Source organism: Ambystoma mexicanum, chromosome 8 (assembly GCF_040938575.1).
Source record: "Ambystoma mexicanum isolate Mex_15411 chromosome 8, UKY_AmexF1_1, whole genome shotgun sequence".
In the NCBI taxonomy this organism is placed as follows: Eukaryota; Metazoa; Chordata; class Amphibia; order Caudata; family Ambystomatidae; genus Ambystoma; species Ambystoma mexicanum.
The window spans coordinates 1,641,441,687-1,641,455,614 of NC_090929.1; the positions used below are offsets into that span (position 1 = coordinate 1,641,441,687).

Sequence of the window (13,928 nt, forward strand, 5' to 3'; positions counted from 1 at the left end):
GGAAGGGGGAGTGAAAGAGAAATCTCAGAGATCAGAGAAAGGGGGGGGGCGTGAAAGAGAAAACCCAGAGATCAGAGGAAGGGGGAGTGAAAGAGGAAACTCCAAGATCAGAGGAAGGGGGAGTGAAAGAGGAAACTCCAAGATCAGAGGAAGGGCGTGTGAAGGAGAAATCTCAAAGACCAGAGGAAGGCAGAGTGAAAGAAAAAAACTCAGAGATCAGAGGAAGGGGGGCATGAAAGAGGAAACTCAGAGATCAGAAGACGGGGGTGTGAAAGAGAAAACTCAGAGATCGGAGGAAGGGGGAGTGAAAGAGAAAACTCAGAGATCAGAGGCAGGGGGAGTGAAAGAGAAATCTCAGAGATCAGAGGAAGGGGGAGTGAAAGAGGAAACTCCAAGATCAGAGGAAGGGCGTGTGAAGGAGAAATCTCAAAGACCAGAGGAAGGCAGAGTGAAAGAAAAAAACTCAGAGATCAGAGGAAGGGGGGCATGAAAGAGGAAACTCAGAGATCGTAGGAGGGGGGAGTGAAAGAGAAAACTGAGAGATCAGAGGAAAGGGGAGTGAAAGAACAACTCAGAGATCAGAGGAAGGGGGGTGGAAGAGAAAACTCTGAAACCGAAGGAAGGGGGAGTGAAAGAGAAAACTCAGAGATCAGAGGAAGTAGGAAGTGAAAGTGAAAGCTGAGAAACCGGAGGAAGTGAAAGTGAAAGCTGAGAAACCGGAGGAAGGCAGAGTGAAAGATAAAACTCTGAGATCAGAGGAAGGGGGCATGAAAGAGGAAACTCAGAGACCAGAGGACGGGAGAGTGAAAGAGAAATTCGGAGATCCGAGGAAGGGGGAGTGAAAGAGAAAACTCAGAGATCAGAGGAAGGGGGAGTAAAAGAGAAAACTCAGAAACCGCAGGAAGTGAGAGTGGAGGAGGAAACTCAGATCATAGGAACGTGGCTTGAAAGAGGAAGGGACAGTGAAAGGGTTTAGACAGAACATAGACGACGGTGGAGAGAAAGAGAAAACACCAGGAGCGAATAAGAGAGGAAAGGGAACATTGCAAGAGTGAAAGAAGTTGGAGGGGAGAACCGCCAAGAGAAGAGGGTGAGCAGGGTCAGCAATGTGGCACCTTATACACAGGGGAGAAAGGTAGAGGTTTTGGGGGTGAAAAGGAAAAAAAGGTGAGTGAGCACCTCACCTCCAGCAAAGAGAGACAGAAGTTGAGGTCTGTGAACAGGCAGAGGCTGCGGCCTGAGAAACGTCAGGAAAAGGAAAAGCAGAGTCGGTGGATAAAGAGAAGGTGGAGAGAGAAATGCGGGCAGCCCAAGCGGAAGAGAGAGTAGAAAGGGGAGGAGTTGACGTCCTGACCAAAGAGAGAATGGGGAAAGAAAAGGCCAATCAAAGGATACAGGAAGGAAAACGGAAGCCAGAGCCAAGGAAAAGGCGGAGAAACGAAAGGCAGGCGCCCCGACCAGAGAAAGACAAGCCATGAGGGCCAGCTGGAGACCCACACAGGGAGAAGAGGAGATGCTGATGGAGGTGATTAAACATTCTAACCACCCAGAGAAAGCAAATAAACTCTGTTAATCGAGACTCTGCGCTTAAATCATTTCTGGCCTCCCGCTTCACAGAATAGAGTCAGGGAAGGCAATTTCTACCCAGGGCCTTTTCCCGCCATGGAGGGAATTGCCCAAGGCACTGATCTTTCACCCTGGCACTTCAACTGCTGCATGGAGCTACCAGCAGAGCCATTACAGGCCTTCCCTAACCCAGTGCAGATCTATGCGAGTGGCACACAGGAGTACCTCCAAGCTGCAGAAGCTGCCATTGACATCCCATAGCATTTCTGTCTGCCTGGCCACAATGCATGGCGTGACGACAGCCAACCACCCTTGCTTGAATGCTTCCAGAATGGAGATCATCTTTCTGGGTACTAGCTTCCGGCTCGCCCCCTTGTGTCCAGCCAACTAGCAACCACAATCGTTGCTCCCACCCCACTCATTTCAGGTCTCCTTAATGACAACCGGACCTCTTTAACAGGCAAATAAGGCACCGCAAGACCGGCCTCTGCAACCTTCACCTGCTAAACTGGACCCACCCGCTCCTGGGGTGGGTCCAGGGTGGGGCACTGTAGCAGCTTGTATCAGGGTCGCCCGGCCCACCTAAACCACATCTTGCAATTGATACAGAATAAGTCGGCTCCAAGACCATGTCACACCAGCAGGGAAGGCCTTGCACTGGCTCCCACCAAAAAGGTAAACAATGCAAACCTTACGGCAACATCCATGAGGCTTGCAATGGTACGGCCCCCGCCGACCTCAGGTGGTAACCCCCCACTTCAGTGGTAAGATCTCTGTCCCTGTCTGTGACTGGTTTCAGGTAGATGGCAATTGGCAACGATCGATTGCATCCGGAAGCCCGCCACCCTGGAACCATTTGCTGCCAGGCATCAGCTTAGTAGAACATAGCTAGAAGTTCAGAAAAGCGCCAACAACGTGTTTCTCCAAGCGTCCCCATCCAAATGGCTGCCCCTTTGCTGACACTTTGCTGACCAATACGCTCGGCTGCTCTTTGAGAGACGACAAGCAATCCTGTATTGCCGCTGGCACCATACAAACCAACAATAAATAAATAAATGGTACTCATTTCATCAGCGACAGAAAGGAGGTTGGGTGAATAAGGTACACTCACAGTGTGATTGACTCTTTCACAAACATACTGACCTGAAAAAAGACCGACTCTGCGCCAGGCCCTTTCAGAGGCAATTGGATGTCCTGCAACCTCCAGTTTTAATATCACCCTTTTCTATGTATGTATGCTTCACAGAAGGATGAAATGCCGAGACAGGAATGCTTGACATGTCATTGGCTCAGAAGCAACAGTATCTGTCTTTCAGAGTTGCAAGTATTCAATGAAATCTCCCATGTGATAGACATCGGTTTATCTCTTTGCCTCCATAATGTTGTATTTGTATTTTATTGAATTTATATAGCCCTACAGAGGCTGCTCCAGCTCAGGCAGAGTCACAGAGTTTCCAGTCCACAGTCTACAATCTCGCCATTAAACTTGGCCCACCCCCACTGTTCTCCTCTTTTTGCTATCGGAAGGATGAAAGGCTGAGCCTTGCACACCCGACTGAACGCTGACTCTGCTCCATCCGTTTTTCAGTCGTACTGCCTATTAAGATGCTGTCACATTTCGCTATTACCCATTTCAATGGCAAACAAATAAATATGTAACTTTTGTAACACCTGCATCTATGTCAATGGTATTATTCATGTTGTTGGCCCAAGCGAGAAAGATAAAAGGCTGAGTGAGGCGCAGCTGACCTGCGACTTACTGTACCCTGCACAACGGACCTTTCACGTATGTCAGCATGTCACCCCTATTTAATGTGATCAAACTCAATGTTCTATCGTGTAAGCCTCCGTACCATCTCAAGGATGAAACCTTCAGTCAGACCTTCCTGACATGACTCTGCCCCACCTCTGCCAGCTTTCATAAGTACCACTTAGTAATGAGATCTCCCTGCTTGAAAGCACCCACCTCATTCAACTCAGTCTATCACCATCAGAAGAACGAAGGACGGATTTAGGCACACCTTACTTAACGCTGGCTTATTTTATTTATTTATTTATTTATTTATTTATGTATGTATACCGTACTGAAGACTGCAGGCATCAGGACAGACTTCCCAAAGGCTGTAGGCCTTTCAGGTGTACTTGTTTCTAATGATATTCCTACATTACATGTTACTCTCCCGAGTATTACTCAACTTATGCTTCTTCTGATGATGATGAAATGTTGTGTAAGCCCCTCACCGACATGTGACAGACTCTACCCCAACCTTAACACCCTTTAATAAAGTCTCTATGTTTTTGTTTTATTAACTACAGTGGTTTTCAGTTTACTGCACTAAAAATGCTGAATCAGACATGTAACTGACTCTGCCCCACCCTACCGGCCTATTAGCAGAGAGACGAATCTTAGGATGCCGTCCCTTCTCCCGTAGGGGGGACCTTTATCATGGGCCCTGGGCTGTGTGTCCACAGTACAAGAGTCCCCCTGAGGGTGGTCCACCAATGGAGGATCACATGGGGAAGGAAGCCCCCTATGAGATTGGGGACGCGGAGTCGGCACAGTCTTGTGTGTCTTGTACCGAGGCACTGTGATTTCGTTTTGTTCCTGGATTGAGTCTTTCTTTCAGCTTGTTGCCAGGAGGCGGAGGTGCATACTGAAATACCCATCACACCTGCGGAGCGGCGCAGAGTCGGCACAGAGTCTTGTGTGTCTTGTACCGAGACACTGTGATTTCGTTTTGTTCCTGGATTGAGTCTTTCTTCCCGTTTGCTGACAGAGGGGAACCTGCAGACTCAAATACCCATCACACCCGCGGATGGGGTGCAGAGTCGGCACAGAGTCTTGTGCGTCTTGTACCGTGGCACTGTGATTTCGTTTTGTTCCTGGATTGAGTCTTTCTTTCAGCTTGCTGCCAGGAGGAAGAACTGCAGACTCAAATACCCATCACACCCGCGGAGCGGCGCAGCGTCGGCACAGAGACTTGTGTCTCTTGTACCGAGGCACTGTGATTTCGCTGTGTTCCTGGATTGAGTCTTTCTTTCAGCTTGCTGCCAGGAGGCGGAGCTGCAGACTCAAATACCCATCACACCCGCGGAGCGGTGCAGAGTCGGCACAGAGTCGTGTGTGTCTTTGCTGTCTCGGGGCCCGCGGGTACTTTTTGCTTCCTGTTTGTCGTGCTGCTGTGTGTTAATTAAGCGGGGCGCAAGATAACTAAACCCCACCCGCTCGGTTCCTACCATCTTGATGGGAAGGAGTGAAGCTGCTGAACCGCCGCCGACCCGGTCTGGTCTGCGACGTGGAGTGTGTTCTGCACGTGCACCTACAAAACCTGCGTTAAGGAGAAAACCCACAGTATCCCAAGTAAGCGCTGATATAACTGACATAATCATTGCTTCAATTAATAGAAGTATTCCAGATTTGACAAGCGCAACTGAGATGCAATTTTAGCATGATCCCAGTACACTTGATCTAAGGAGTCCCAATAGGGGGTCCGTGCTTGCGAGTCCTCAAGAATCAGAGGATGGTAGTGCCGTGGATTCTATGCATGAGTGCTGTAAGCATGGTGAGTTTGGTGAGCTTGATGAGCTTAGTGAGCGTGGTGAGCGTGAGGGGACTGGTGCGGATTTGGCTGGCATTACGGTAAATGAAAGCAACAATGATTGCTTCATTACTGAAACTGAAATTGAAACAAATAAAACTCCATATTCTGCCGGCATTGTGTCCCCGTTTAGTAACGCAATTAGAAATGGAGCCCAAGGATGGAACTACTACTCGTGCTCTGAATTCCCGAGTGAATGTAATGGATATGCTAAAAAGTTGGCACCGCTAGATGCCTTTCCACAATTGGGCGCTCAGGCTGCAAAAATTGTGCAGCGGTCAAAAATTGTGCAGCGGTTAAATGGAGGGAGTGAATCGATTGCCAATCAGCCTCTTGGAGAGGTGGTAAATGTAAATCAAGGCCAAAAGGGACATAGAACAGAACACACGATTGAAAAAAATGTAGCGCAAACGAGAGATGACAAACAGCTTTGATTTTGCGACTCAAATACACTTGAAATACAACCTTCTATCAATAGTAATGAAAAATCCAGTAATGAAAGAAGGGATTCACTCAGTGTTGCAGACAAACTTCTAAAAGATCTATTAAAGATGAATTTTGCCTTTAACAATCAAGCAAATAATAAATCAAAGAATTTACCTACTGCAAATAAAGAAAGCACAGTGAGCCGGTTGATGCCTCTCGAAGCTGTATATGCTGATAATCTTGACGCTGAAAAGAATCTTTTGGTAGACGATAGAGCAACCAAAACAATATACAGTCCAGCTCGCAAAAGGAAAAGAAGTGGAAATAGTCTCTCGGGTGAAATCGCTTGCTCACAGGCAAGGAATCAACGGCAGCAATACAACCTGCATTCGCCAGTAAGATTTACAGCAATTAAAACCAAGGATCAATCACATAGTAAAGGACTAAACAAAACCTTAACATCTGCTAAAGAAAGAAAAAATAGCTCATCTTCAACATTGTCCTCTTCCACCTTTTATACTGATGACTTGTCTATAATTGAAAGACCTTTTCCCAAAACAAGACGTGCTCAATGGAAAAAGAAAACGTCCTTTCCACCAAAAAAATCTAACATCCGAAACAAATATATTGGATTTACAAGCCTTAATTATGTCCACTATGAATATTGCACTTTCCCCCTATGTCAAATTATACGAACAAATGGACGGCAACATTAAAGATCTGACAACGCTAATAGCGTTGCTAAATGCCAAAGTTTCTAATATGGAACTTGAACAACAAAGAAATCATGGTAACTTGAGACTTGATAAGATTCAAAATTACAACTTTTTTAACTTAATTCTGGACGCTAATCGAAACTCAAGGCAGGACAAAAAACTAATAGCGGAAGTTGCTCGACAGGCACTAAAGCTTTTTAATAAACCTCACTTGAATGCCACTAAGGACAGTGCAAATAGCAGTGAACACCTAGACAGCAGCAACAATATGCCTATTATGGAAAAAAACAAACTGCCGACAGTTCAACAAAAATCAGAGTGCAGAAATATCGAATTGGTTCTGAAAAAGAAAGTTCACCCTCTATTAGAGAAAGAAAAAGAGAATTCAATCCCGCTCGCACAAAAGGATAAGGAAAAAGCTTGGCAAGGGTGCCACCCACTCTCGGAGGAGTCCTTTACTGCACCCAGGGCGGAGCGCGAGATCTTAGTGGATGGTCTTCAAGAAAAAAGGTTGGATTTACCTAAATGTGATAGGAACGAATCATTTAAGGAGTGTGTTTGTGTCACAAAACCTAAATCGAGTGACAATAAAAATACTAAAAGCTTGGAGGGGCCCCAAGCGGAGGAAATCATTGAAATAATTGAAATAAAAGACTCACAAAATGGCAAGGAAGATCAAATAAAAGTAAGCATGAATACCAACTCAAATGACGCTCAAGGTACAAAAAATATGACAAATGAGAAAGCAAAAAATATGTCGAAAGGAACCTCAAACGAGACTGAAGACCTGCAGAAAAATAATGCACAAGCACCAAAAGGGTTGTTCAATATATTTGCAAAAGACAGAACAAAACAAGATACAAAAGGAGTATCGCAAAAAAAGAAGTCTAAAAATAAAAAATATTTAAAATAGCAAATGGTGCACGAGCGTTTTTAAGAAATCTTAAATCAGTTACGGTTAATGTATCGGCTAATAGTTTCGGCACCTTGCAAAATAAACCAGATGGTGCATAAATAAAGGAAACCAAAAAATAACTCTCTCAAAATCCTATCAGATAAAAGAGCAAACGCCTGTGTCATCCCTTCGGATCAAGAATCTGAAATAGGGTCTGACGAAGCTGATATTGAGACATTAATGAATCTCTCAACATACGAAGATCCACAGGAAGTAAAACAAATGGTAACTGATAAGGGAAGTGTGATGACTAAGCCTGTTCCGAGCCAGAATTTGATGAGACCTGTTGAGCCTATAAGAAAAGGCAGTGTCCCATCAACTGGGCGTCTTTGTGAATGGGTGTCTCAACCGAAAATGGCCATTTCTTACTCTCACAAACAAACAGAGAGCCCCTTCAAAACATTAGATGATGAAAAAAGAAAAAAATCCCCACTAAGGATGATGCAGCAAGAGAACACCTCCTCATTGGTGAATTTGGTTTCTACTGACAAATCAGCAGATGAAGAAAAAACACTGGAAGATGAAAATCTGCTCTGTACAAAATAATCTGTGACCATTAATGTGCCTTTAGACCCTAATTCTCGTAAAGGGAAGGGAAATCTTTCCAAAGCTCAAAGCAACAATGGTAACAAAAACTGTGAGAAAAGTAAAATCAAGATGAAGTACTGTTTGAGTCTAGAAAGAATACTAAACATCTGTGACGGCCTCATAATGAACAGAAGACATTTATTAAGCTTGTTTCACCATGTTCCCGTGCTAGGTTCTATTGAGTCTAGCGATATTCAGGCCGTAGAATTCAAGGATGACATTGCTTTTTGCTTTGGATAAAGTGTTTTTATATGTAAATTCCAGACTTGTGTGCGAAACACTACTGCAGGGCGCATCAGCATTGCTACCCTGTGGCTTCGACATTGTTGAAGTAGATACTACTATCATGATCAAATAAGTAAATGATGTGGTTCTTATAACTAAATCTCTGCCGAAGCAACTGCCGAAGGAAACTCAGCCGGAAATACAAACATTGTTAGATGAGAGCTGGAAATCGGACTATAAGCAATTCAATTCATCTCGACAAGAACTGTCCGGCAATCAAAAAACAAAACAAGCTGACCAAATCCCGAATTACAGTAAAAAAACACTCATCAAATCACACAAATAAATGAAAAAGAGGAGAGCCATTACCTCATAGCGAGTGGAATTGACTAGCAGCGACTTTGGCAAATAACACCCAGAGCTAATGCTCACTGAAGCCCAAAAATGAACTTCTAGCTGTTGGCTCGTGGAACACAAGAGGCTTTTCTCATTTGTTGAACTCTAGAGAAAAGTGGACTAGTGAAGTAGACTTGATATGTCTGCAGGAAACTTGGTTGGACAGCTGTCCCATTGCAGAGAATTTTGAAATAGCATTTAATCCTGCTATCAAAGGAAATAAAGGTTGCCCAAGTGCAGGTCTTCTCACACTTATAAAAAAAACATCTGGTTACAGAGTGATGAGTATAAGAATATTTCATCATACATTCAAGTTGTTACTATCACAAGGAGTAATAATGATGAAACTAACCATCTGACATTCTTGATCATACATTTGTATTGGCATCTCTGCAAGGCGGGTACTCTAGCTTTTGTCGAACAAATTATTGATTTAATTGATGAATTAATGATCAAGGACAGTTCTGCCGGCATAGTTTTATGTATAGATTTTAACTTAGATCTTATAGAGAGAGGTAAGAATGAGACATTAAGGAAACAGAATCTGGTGCAAAAGTGGTCTGAAGAACTAACCCTACGGAGACTTTTTAGGCTAAATGGTAATGTCGAGGGTGACATACCTGCCAAATCAACCTGGCAAAGGAACAATAAAAAATCTATTTTGGATTACATTTTTGTATCTGAAAATCTATCGATACGGATCGTAAATTATTTAGTTCACAACAAGCAAGTCAGTGACCATAACACGGAATTAGCCCATTTTGAAATGTCACAGCAACTTATCTCGCCGAAATGGAATTGTAATACAATACCAAATTGCAGTGGAAATAGATTAAAACTTAATTCACAGCAAGTGAATACCATGAAAAATGAATATGAGAAGCACATTGACTTGTTGGGTGTAGATTATACTCCTTTGCTAGAACAATGTAAGATCTTGAGAAATCCAAATGGTACCCAGTCTCATAAGCAGATACATATTTACAGTCCTGAAATTGTCATGAGAAAGAGAGAAATGCGCAGGGCTTTACGACAACTAAGAAATTACAGCAAAATGGATCAGTTTAAGATGAAGAAAAAAATCAAACAAAACTATAAGAATTGGACGATAGCACATCGTGCCCTGACGGAACAAAATGATGCAGAAAAAATAATGAAGTGCCTAAAAGAGAAAAACTCTTCAGATTTTTGGTCAATTATTAACAACGAATCCAGTTTACAGTTGGCCTCGCAAAAAAACATGGTTACTGAAAAAACATGGATTGAGCATTTCTCGATGTTGTTCTCAAAAAAGGGTAACACTCCCGATCCTCTGCCAGTCCTTACACATTGGGATATCCAGTTTGATCAGGATGACATTTTGTTAAATATCAAAAAACTCAAAGGCAACAGATCAAACCAAATGGACTATAGGCCAATTGCCTTGCTGGATGTTATAGGCAAGTTATATGCAACTCAACTCCAGCACAAACTGATGGAATGGCTAGTCCTAACAAAACATATAGATGTCAGTTAAAGTGGGTTTGTGAAGGGTGTAGGATGCTGCTTAACTCTTACACTCATCAATCTATTGAAAATGGATGCGATTAGAAAAGGCTCCAAAGGAGAGGGTGCTAGAGGGCCGACCAAGATGGCCGCTCCCCTGTAAGCTCCCAGCCACCTCCCGCATGAATCCTGTTTAACTGCGGAAATCATGAGGCGAAACCACTAAATCCGCAAGAAATACACTATCCTAGCGCAGCACCTCATCCCTGCCGAAAATCCGGAGAGAATCGGACTCGCCTTCCGCGAGAAATCCACGGCGTGGTGCGGCCCGCACAACCACGAACTGCGTGGGCCCCAGGAACACCGGCCCGCCTGGCCAAAATCCTTCGTAGACGGACAGGAGCTGTCCGTGGGACCTGCCGCGGCCAACGCCAGTGGAGAGCGGCATGGCGGGAATCGCTCAGAACCGGGGCGCTGCCTCGCCGGCCCTGAGGAACGGCTTCACGGCTCACAGTCAGCAGTAGGACGGTGTCAGAGTGAACACCCCGCAGGTGAGAGGCGTGAGGCGCGCACAGGCTCACAGAAGCACGCAAAACAAGCGGGACAGCGTGACTACGCTATGCCAACAAGTTAGGGTCGCTCTGCGGCGCCCCCACCATTTTGGCCCATAACGACTTCCCGCACGGCTGGGTCTCGGCCCCTCGCGCGGCACAAAGCGGCTAAATCTGAACCCACACTGCAGGCCTCCATCCGCGCACGCCTCGACTGCGCCTTTTCTACACTCGAAAATCAGACGCTGCGACACCGCCGCCAAGTTCAAGATGGGGAAGCCTGACAAGTCCCAGAAAAGACTCAATTTTGATGCAGGCACAGCACCTAAAACGCCCAGGCCGGAACACCGCCCAGAATCCCTGAATAATCAAATGGAAGTAGAGCTACAGCAACAAACGGACATTAGGGAAATCCTGACGGAACTAACAGCTGGGATAGGTGGCCTGGACAGCAAGATAGACTCGCTCTCGTCCGAGGTGAACCTGTTGCAGCACCGTCTCGTCAAACACAGTGACAGACTCGACTCCGTCAAACAGAGAGTGTCAGATCTGGACGACGGCAAATCAGCACTCACCTTCCGAGTCTCCACACTTGAGGGCCAAATAAAACCGTACTCGCCAAAAACGAGGACTTGGAAGGCCGCTCCAGACGAAATAACATTAGGATAGTCGGAGTCAGAGGACGAAAACTACTAGTCAGAATGGAGGAGCACATCGAAAAACTATGCACAGAGCTATTCGGTCCCGCATTTCTGTCACAAATATTCGTAGTGGAAAGAGCCCACAGAATCCCTGCAACAAGACCTGCTCCGGGATCCCCTGCCTGCCCGAATATTGTCAATCTCTTAAGCTACAAGGACAGGGACGCCATCTTTAGATTGGCAAGAGAAAAGGGCAAACTACACTTCGACCGGGACGACATCCAGTTTTACCCGGACTTTTTGCCGTCAGTCCAAGCCCAAAGGAGATCGTTCACCCATGTGAAACACAGACTGCGCGCCAACCATATCACGTACTCGATGCTCTTCCCGGCGAGGCTCTGCATTCAACTAGAGGGAAATACCCACTTCTTCAACTCCCCAGATGAAGCCACACTGTTCCTCGACCGGGAGGAATGTCTGGAGCCACAAACAGAGAAAGAGCGGGAAGAGTCCCGCCGTGATGAACACCCGCGACACTGATCCAAAGCAAGAAGGTATCAAGCCATCAGGACAATCTTCGCAAACGGGAGGTTGGGACTAAGCCTTGGAAGGCCACCAGCGCCCCGTGCACAGCACGCCTTGTGTTCTAGTTGGGGGGGGGTTCCAAACGGACGAGTTGGGGGTTGTCCGTGTAAGGAAAATTGTTTTATTGTTGTTGTTGTTCGAAACGCGCGCCATGCGCCATCGCCTAACCGCGGGCCTCATCCAGAGCCCCGCCGCCGCCCCTCAGAAGCCCTCCCGCCTGATGCAGCTACCATGCAATCCAGCCGAACCAAGTGTCGGGACACCGCCGAGGGGTGGCCCTCCGGTCTTTCCGCAAATGGGTGCCATATAAAACATCACTGTTACATTCAAAGTAGCAACCTGGAACATTAGAGGGGGCAACATCCCGGCCAAGACACGTAAGATCCTGCAATTACTCAGACGCCACAAGATCGAGGTGGCAATGATTCAAGAAACCCACATTTTACCGCAAAACGAACACCTGTGGGCCCGCATCTGGGGATGCCACCACTACTTCTCTTCATATTCATCCTACGCCAGGGGAGTCGCAATACTTCTTCACACTTCGCTGGGGTTTCGCTTGATCCAAACGGAAAGAGATAACGATGGAAGGGCTCTTCTGGTTCGGGGCATGGTGGAGGGAGAGGAGGTGGTTTTCGTCAACTCCTACGCCCCCAACACAGACGGTGCAAACAACTTTGACTGGGTGCTGTCCCGCCTTACGCAAGTGCGAAACGCTACCATAATCTGGGGAGGTGACCTGAATACTCATCTCGACCCACAGAAAGATAAATCACAGCTAACAACCGCGCACCCGTCCAAGGCCAGCCTAAAAGTGCAGGAGATCTGCAAAGCATTGACCTATCGGACATATGGAGGATCCAGAATTGGGAAGTTAGAGCCTACACATACCACTCAAGTGTACATAATACGAACTCCCGCATCGATTATCTGCTAGTCTCCTGCTCACAGCAACTGGCAATGGGGCACTTGCCAAATACTCCCCAAAACCTTCTCAGACCACGCCACGGTAATACTCGAATGCCGCTTGCCGACTACCAGACCACGGCCCCCCCAATGGCGTTTCAAACCCAGATCTCTCGCAGATCCAATATTCGCCACTGAGCTAAGCGAGGAAATCAACACCTTTCTTGACATTAACCAAGGCACCGTCAACTCCGCCAGAGTGCTATGGGAATCACTCAAATGCTATGTAAGAGATGTCTGTCTAGCCAAAGAAAACGGAATCCTGAAACTTATCAGACGTGAGCTAGGCACCAGCGAACACACCTGAAGGAACTGGAAAAGCAGCAAGCCGCTCACAACTCAGACCACATCCAGGCGATGTTGAAAGAAGAACTTCTTAACTTCAGAAACCTAGCTGAACGGGAGATTACATTTCTGGGCCACAATCATAGAATTAGACAATACGGTGAAGGCTAGAAGCCTGGAGCCCTTCTTGCTCGTCTTATAGCTGCAGACAGGAGGCCAACAAGGGTGGACAGCATCCGGGCACCGCAGATAAATATGCTGCACAAAGAAGAAGAACTACCTCAGGACACAGAACTGTACTGGGTGGAGAGGAAACTGTGAGCTGCTGAACGAGCCCATAACGCTAGAAGAGATCCAAGAAGCCATTAAAAGTCTACCGCCATCCAAAGCCCTGGGGCCCGACGGGCTAACTGGTGAGTTTTATAAACCCTTTGCCCCCCTCCTTGCCCCTCTTCTGCTAAATGTCTTCGAAGAAGCAATCAAATCTGGCATTCTCCCACAGACATTAAGAGAAGCCAACGTAATACTGCTACACAAAAAAGACAAGCCACCCAAAGATTGTAAGTCCTACCACCCCATATTATTAATTAATCTTGACAACAAAATCCTGGCAAAGATCCTGGCTAACAGACTTCTCCCGCTAATGCCTGCACTGGTACTCACTGACCAGGCAGGATTCGTACCTGGCCGAAACACTACATTTGGGATATGTAGAATGTTCGGGGTTCTGGCAGCACTCAACCCCGAACAGCAGGCGGTGGTGGTGCTGCTGGATGCCGAAAAGGCGTTCGACTCCGTCGAGTGGCCCTTTTTATTTGCCGTGCTGCAGCAGCTCAGACTTGGGAAACAGTTTATCAAGCTGGTCTCGCTCCTCAATAATCAGCCCCTATCAGCAATCATTCTCGGGTCGACTCGCTCAGCATATATCAACCTCCAACGTGGCA

General features: G+C 46.3%; 1 pseudogene; it reads left to right on the forward strand.

The window, feature by feature from the left end:
• The first annotated feature begins 232 nt into the window (after positions 1–232).
• On the forward strand, positions 233–976 carry LOC138473434 (high mobility group nucleosome-binding domain-containing protein 5-like; annotated as a pseudogene).
• The last annotated feature ends 12,952 nt before the right edge of the window (positions 977–13,928 follow it).